Source organism: Canis lupus, chromosome X, assembly GCF_048164855.1.
Source record: "Canis lupus baileyi chromosome X, mCanLup2.hap1, whole genome shotgun sequence".
Classification (NCBI taxonomy): domain Eukaryota; kingdom Metazoa; phylum Chordata; class Mammalia; order Carnivora; family Canidae; genus Canis; species Canis lupus.
Window position 1 is genome coordinate 124,768,343 of NC_132876.1, and position 7,518 is coordinate 124,775,860.

The window sequence follows — 7,518 nt, forward strand, 5'->3', positions numbered from 1 at the left end:
GGGCCCTAGTCCTGGCAAACCCTGGTGCATGATCCCAATCAGCAGGCTTCCCACTGACAGCTGGCCCTATGCTCCTCAGCACCCCAACTAGCATCCGGACCTCACCCCAGATCTGTTGCATCTTAACCCCTGGGCATCTATTTGCATTCATTTTCCAAACCTTCCTCCCCAGCCAGCACCGAGAACCCCGTGCCCTCTTCTACTTGGCATCTCCCGAACCCCAATCCACATAAGCACCTGAGGCATGGGGCCCCAAGCTCAGAAAGGAGCCTTTGTTCAAAGGTCTGCTGTCCACATCTCAACAGGATTCATACTGCAACCTTCTCACGTGGCAATGGGCTCCCTCCAATAGTTTTCGTTCTGTTGTGGTGGATGGTGCTTTCCCCGGGAAGCCCGCAGGGAAGGCCGCCCTCCTTCCTCTGTGAACTTCCAGGAAAATGGGCGATCCCCCAGATGAGCCTGAGCCATCAGGGTCCCCCACCTGGAGGACCCACCCAATGCAAGCTTCTTCATCAGCTGAGCATGTCATTGTCCCCGAAGGCTTTGCATATAGGGTGGGTCACACTGGATGCCACTGGGGTGTTTAATTTACTCTCATCCTGAGCTAGCTTGCTGCTACACCTGGTTCCCAGCAGAAGGGGGTGACAAGCATCCCCAGGACCTGGGTCAGCAGCAGAGCAGGAGGGCCGGGAAGCAAGTGCACCTGTGTTCCTCTGAAACAGCGTCTCGCACTCGTTCATCTCGGGCAGAGGCCAGAAGGCAACAGTCCCTTCCCCGCGCAAAGAAATTCCAACCCTTCTGTAGAATCTGCTAGTTCTAATGGAAATAATTATCGAGCGAACATTGCTTCCAGCTCCCCGTGGTATATTAAAGCAACAGTATGGAAATAAAGATATTACCATGTTATTAATGCTTATTGTTGAAATATGAATACACAAAATATATGACGGAGTGTAGTATTTAAATTGCAAAAACGCAGAGATGTTTAATAAGGTGGCAGCGGTCCTGGGTGCTTTTTTTTTTTTCTTTTTCTTTTTTTCCCCCTTCTCATAATTTTCAATATAATCTAAATTAAGCTATAAAAAATCATTACCTTTAGCAATTTTTAAAATCATCTTTCATCTCGGGAAACCTAACTCACAGCCCGCTGAAAATATTACAAGTAAATACTGTATTACGAACATTGATTATTTTCCTTAATCCAATTGAAGCATATTGAGACTTAAAGGAAAATTATGGAAAATTATAGACATGCCCGGCGGGCCGTCCCTGGAAACATCCACCGGGGAAACGCGTCTGTGGTTTTAAGGAGCACCTTCCCGTGGCTGATTAGTTTTGCCAAGTCCTTTCCTGGAAGGACATATCTGTGAGCTATGGTGCCCAGGGCGGGATTGATGGCTGGAGTTTTAATCCAGCTCTCTGCAACAGTTTGGGGAAATTTGGAATCTTTCAGCAAGATAGATGGTACCATTTCAGATGCAAACGCTATATTTAAGTCATCCTGTGTGTATGACAAGTAGAATAAAAAAGACCTCAGTGGTTTTCCCCCCTCCCTCCGCCGGTTGCGTGCTCAGCTCCACACGAGTCTGAAGGGTGGTCCGGCTTTTCCAGAGAGGCTACGGAGGATGCAGATGGACCTTCAAATCCAACGCTTGGGTGTCTCACGTTCTTGAGCTGACGTCTTCATGGAAAAATAATTGCAAAGCAGGTGCATAAAGCACAGTCTTTGGCCCTGAACATGAGCTTTAAAAAGAGGACCAAACAAACCCAATCTATTGTTTCAAGATGCACACTTCCTTTGCCCTGGAAGAAGCTGTGGAACATCTACAGCCCCTTCTGAGGCCCCAGGGTGAGACATCGGACCACAAGGATATCGCCCGTCCCCAATACCTCCGTTGACTTGAAACGCTCAGACCTCCCCATGGAAGATATGCTTCATTCCAGGCTTTCAGCTGAGTGACATCAGCTTGACATCGCCACGCCCTGCGTGACCTCCCCTTGAACCCAAGTTGTCTTGAGATCAGCCATAGACAACGAAATAGGGTTTCACCATCAGCAGGAAGCGTGGCTTGCCCAGGACCCACCAGGGAATGCGAGCTGGAAGGAAGCTAACTACAGTGTTGGCTCAAGTTCCCTGAATCAGTTTGGGGATAATATGAGTCCAGTCCAAAGTCATCCTAAAAACCATGCACTGAATATTCATGTCATGCCCCAAATTTACATGCTGAAGATTTAACCCCCAACAGGATGATATTAGCAGGTAGGCTTTTGGGAGATGACTAGGTCATAATAATGGGATTACTGCCCCTATACAGGAATGTTAAGTGTTCCCGTCTCTCCACCTTGTGAGGAGACACTGAGAAAGCAGAAGCCTATAAACTAGGAGCAGAATTTCTCCAGGAACAGACCATATGGCTTCCTAATCTTGGATGTCACATCCCACGGGAGAGTTAAGTTGAAGGTCTAAAATCTTTGATCCCATGGGCACCCATGGGGCTGTGCTGTCCCTAGGAGATGTGATGGGGGTCCGTGCATGATGAATAAGTCATGAGAACTCTCCATCCTGCACGGGCACCCAGAGGGCGGGGCTGTCCTTAGGTGACATGATGGGGCAGTCCATGCATGATGAATGAGAAGGCACGTGAGCTCTCCATCCTGCATGGATACCCAGGGGGCTGTGCTGTCCCTAGGGGACATGATGGGGGCCTATGCATGATGAATAAGTCATGAGACTCTCCATCCTACATGGACACCCATGGGGCTGTGTTGTCTCCAGGGAATGTGATCACAGTCCATGCATGATGAATGAGGAGTGATGGGAGCTCTCCATCCTATATGGACACCCACGGGACTGTGCTGTCACTAGGGGATGCAATGAAGGGTCCGTGGACAATTCACTAAGAGTTGAATTAGAAGTAAAGGGAGAAGAATCAGTCTGCAATTTTAAAGCATTATACAGCGACAGTAATCAAGACCGCATGGTATTGGTGTAGAGAGAGACACATAGATCCATCGAATGGAAAAAAAAAAAAAACAGAAATAGACCCACATGAATATTTCCAAGTGGTCTTTAAGAGAGGTTAAAAAAATCCAACAATTCAGGGTAGAAACAAAACAAAAGGTGGTGACCCCCTGGTATCCACAAGCAGAACAAAAATAAAGAAAAATTTCCAACTAGGTCTCACACTTGCTACAAAATTTCACTCAAAATGCATTATGAACTTCAAAAAAATGCACTATGAACTTCAAAGTAAAACTTTAAACTTCTAAAAAAAATAAATAAACACTGAATCAAGTCTTTGGCATGAGAGCTAGCCGAGGTTCCTAGACTTGGCACCAAAACCACAATCTGTAAAGAGAAAAGCTGATATTGGACTCCATCAAAAAGCCCTGGTTTAAAAAAATGACTAGAAAACTATGAAAGGGAGAAAATATTTGGTAGCCACAAATCAACGAAGGAGTAGTATCTAGAGTATATAAAGAGTTCTCAAAACTCAACAATCAACAAGCAAATGTTTGACATGATTAGTCACTAGGGAAATTCAAATGAAAACCAGAATGAGATATTTCTACCTTCCTATCAGAATGCCCGAAACACAAAATTGTGACAAACATTCAGCATTAAATGTTGGAGAGGATGCAGAGAAATTAGATCATCCATACGCTGTCGGTGGTAATGTAAAATGTTAAAGCCACTCCAGAAAACAGTTGGGCAGTTTCTTTTGGGGGGAAAAAAAAAAAAAAAGCTGTGCAACCATCAGATGACCCAGAAATTGCACTCCTGGGCATTTTTCCCAGAAAAAAATAAAGACTTATGTGTTCATACAAACACCTGTACAAAAATGGTTATAGCAGCCTTATTCAAAAAAGCCCCAAGCTGGAAACAACCCAGACGTCTTTCAGTGGGCGAATGGATAAACCAAATGGGATCCATCCATACCATCGACGTACTTAACAATAAAACAGAACAGGCTATTGATCCACACATCAACCTGGATGAAGCTCCAGAGGTTTGTGCTGAGCGAGACAGCCAATTCTGAAGGTTGCGTGCACATGATTCCATTTATATAACATTCTCGAAATGACAAAATTACAGCAAACGCCGGCTAAGTGGATCTGTGGAGGTAAAAAACCGGAGAGTCTATGATTCAACCATTTTAATGATTTCTAGGAACACAAGAAACGCTCTTTGAGGGGCCGAGGGGAAACCCTGATTCTTACACATTTTATTTGCTCAAGAAGAAAGTCATTGAAGGGAACGTGAAGCCCTACAGGTGTTTCCGCTCTCTTAGGATGGACGGCGATGGTGCAAATCGACGTTGGCGTGCCCCAGGGTCAACGTGCCTTTGGGGCATCATCGTTGGTTACTCCTGTTCCTCACAGTGCTGAGACGTTTCCCATCACATTTGGTTTTTTTTTTGTTTTTTGTTTTTCCCATCACATTTGTTAACAGCGTGACCCGCGCTGATAGGAATCTGAAACGGGACTGCCTTCAGCGTGGATTTTCTCCGTTATTTGCTACGGGGCGGGCTTTTCTCCCACGGCGCAGAAGGTAAGAGCCGTGAATGTGTCACCGCAATCTCTGCCGTTGGACAATGTTGAGAAGACGGGGGTTCTGTGAACTTGCCATCGCTCTAAATCCCGTCCGAATGGCGAACTGCTTCATTTCTGCCGAGGCCACCGCCAGTCTGAGCGTTGAGAGGGATGTGCGTGGGACCTTTCACGCCTGCAGATGACAGAACTGAATTCACCGCAAATTATTGAACCTGTTGATCCCTTAATTAACTGTTTACTGAGCAGCGATATTCCCAAAAAGAACAATCTCGTTTTTTTATTATTTTTTTAAAAGTGCTCTTTTAAAGATCCTTTGTGACTTTTGCTGGGTATGTCATTATAAGAATTAGCTCCTCTGAAAAAAGAAAAAAAAAAGAATTACCTCCAAGTGTGTCTGTTTTTTTTTTCTTTTATCTAACCATTATTCCCCAACATAATGCATTGATTTTTTTTTCAGCCAGCTGATACGCCCACAAAATTATGTATAAGTGCCTGAATGAATCCAAATGAACCCGAGTGGTTGGTCATATTTTCGTCATGGGCTTATTGCTCCTTTCGTGAAAAGAAAGAGAGACGTATTATTTTGATAATTATGCTTAACACATTGTGTTGTGGATTATTCCTGTTCTGTGGAACTACTTCAAGATATTTAAGTTAAGTGCCTCTTAAATGCCTTTATTTTATTGTAGCCGACGTAGCTGGTTGAAAAGAGCCAAGTATTTCTGGGAAAAGGAGAAGGAGCCGGAGAAAGAGGGAAATAAGATGATTATAACGTTATGTTTCCATTCAGAAAAATTTTGGACGGGTCCCATCAACTTGAGCTGTTGCGTTATGGATGGTTCTCATGTGAATCATCAAGCGCGGGTCAAGCCAACAAGTTTCTAGAAAATCATAAAAGCCAAATAAGAGCAGACCTAACCCCGAACGTGCTGTGGCGTTGTCCAAACCACCCCCCACCCACCACGCACCGACTCGATAATGTCGAAGCCGCACCAGGAATGAGGACTGAACGCAACCAAGGGGGAGCGGCTGCCATTGGAAATCATGGCGGTGTTGAGAGCACCTTGACCCCCACGCATCTGCCCCCATATGGAGGAAGGTCACACACGCCTGGTAGAGGTCAAATCCAATGGGCGCTGGGGAGAGTGGCCAGCCGTGGGCACACAGGGGTAGGGAGCTCAGAGGCCAATTTGCAACGGGTACAGGAGCTGTGTTCATGGTATGCCAGACAGTCGTCCGGATTTGGGGATGATCTCAGCCCATTGGGCAGTGTAGATACCACCTCCAATGTTGTTACTCTATTGTCCCCAAAGTTGGCATCATGGCAAGTGGGATCGGTGACATCTACCCTGTGCATCTCATATGCACATCCCAAGAGAGCCAACCCCACCCCAACACCTGCTCTCCAAACCCCAACCCAGAAACACGTCTGCCCATCCCATGGTCGATGACGCAGTCCAAACACAAAAGTCACTCTTGACCGTCCTGTCCCCGCACGGCCACCAGGAAGGTCCTCGAAAGGTCAACACCATCCTGCTTCTCCAGAGGGCACATCTTTGAATCTCACGGTGGAGAATAGTCCAGCGGTCTTGTTCTTTGTCTTCCCACCTGGAGTGTAGACGTGATGGCAGGAGCTGGAGTCGCCATCTTGTGACGAACCATGAGGGAAAAGCAGAAGGAATCCCGGAGACAGATGAATAGCCGACACCTCTGAGCCTGTGAGTGGCAGCCCTGTGCGCCCACCTGCAGGCTTTTGGTTCCCTAGGAGAGAGAAAAGTCCGAGGGAGCTCGGCTTGCCGTCACAGGGAGCAGGTGCACGTGGTGCTGGAGACACCAGCTCCAGCTGCAGAGGGCACAAGATTTGGAATCCTATGTATCCCAGTGCGGGATGACTTTGAGCAAAAGCAAGGCATGAAAAGAGAGACAATAAGAAACCACCTGCCCCCACTCATGGAAAACACAGCCACGGTCTTGCAAAATGAATATGCACACACTCTTGGGGGAGAGGGTGGTTGACGTAGTTAAAGAGTCGTGATGAGTCATCACAAAAATATTTCAGGGACACAAAGACGTGGCCAGAAGGCATCAGGAAAATGCCGGTGGAGGCAGCAGGTTCTGTCCGTGGAGGGTGAACTCCGCGTCCCTCCCGTCACCTGTCGACAGTGCACGGCGTTACTTGGAACCGGATAAGACACGGAGGAGCCAGGGAGGAAGACGGAGTCCACCGTGGTGGGAGATGGAAAACAGATGAGCGGGGAAGGCAGAGGCCCACGGACGGATGGACACACACCGCGTGCCGCTGGGGGACAGCGGCCTAAGTGTTCCCGCATGCTCGGCATCCCGAGCCTGAAGACAAATACCAGCGCGCCTGGGATTTTCATTCCACATGATCTAATCGAAATGGAAGACCGGCAACCTCGCATAATTTTCTAAGCACGGAGAGGATGCTGGTGATATCATCCACCAAATTGAAACCAAATAGAAAGACTCCCGACGACCCAATTCCTTTCTCAGTGCAGCTGCGTTTCGGGAGCCGCACAGACTCTAAGCCACTTTGTGATTGTGTGTGTGTGTGTGTGTGTGTGTGTGTGAAAAATCCTCCTAGTCTCCCCACCACCTCCGCTATTTCTCTTTAATTCTACATAAGAAGAAATCGCCAGTAGGAAGATGAAAAAAAAAAAAAGAAAGAAAAAGAAAAAACACAAATGTGCCATTTTGCCTCTCGGATACTCCTTTTTGTCCAGAGCACTTCATTTTTCAACGTCTAAAATATATGTAACAGATGAATGTATTTCCTGTGTCACGTTTTCGGCTGCATTCAAATTTTTATTCTTGGTTTCTGATTACCAAGAGCTGCCAGGTCCTAGTCTTTTGGAGCTAAAATAACCCGTCACCGGGTGCCAGACCGTTGGAAGTACGAGGGAGGCAGCAATATTAATTTTTCCCGATAAAACAAGGCAAAGA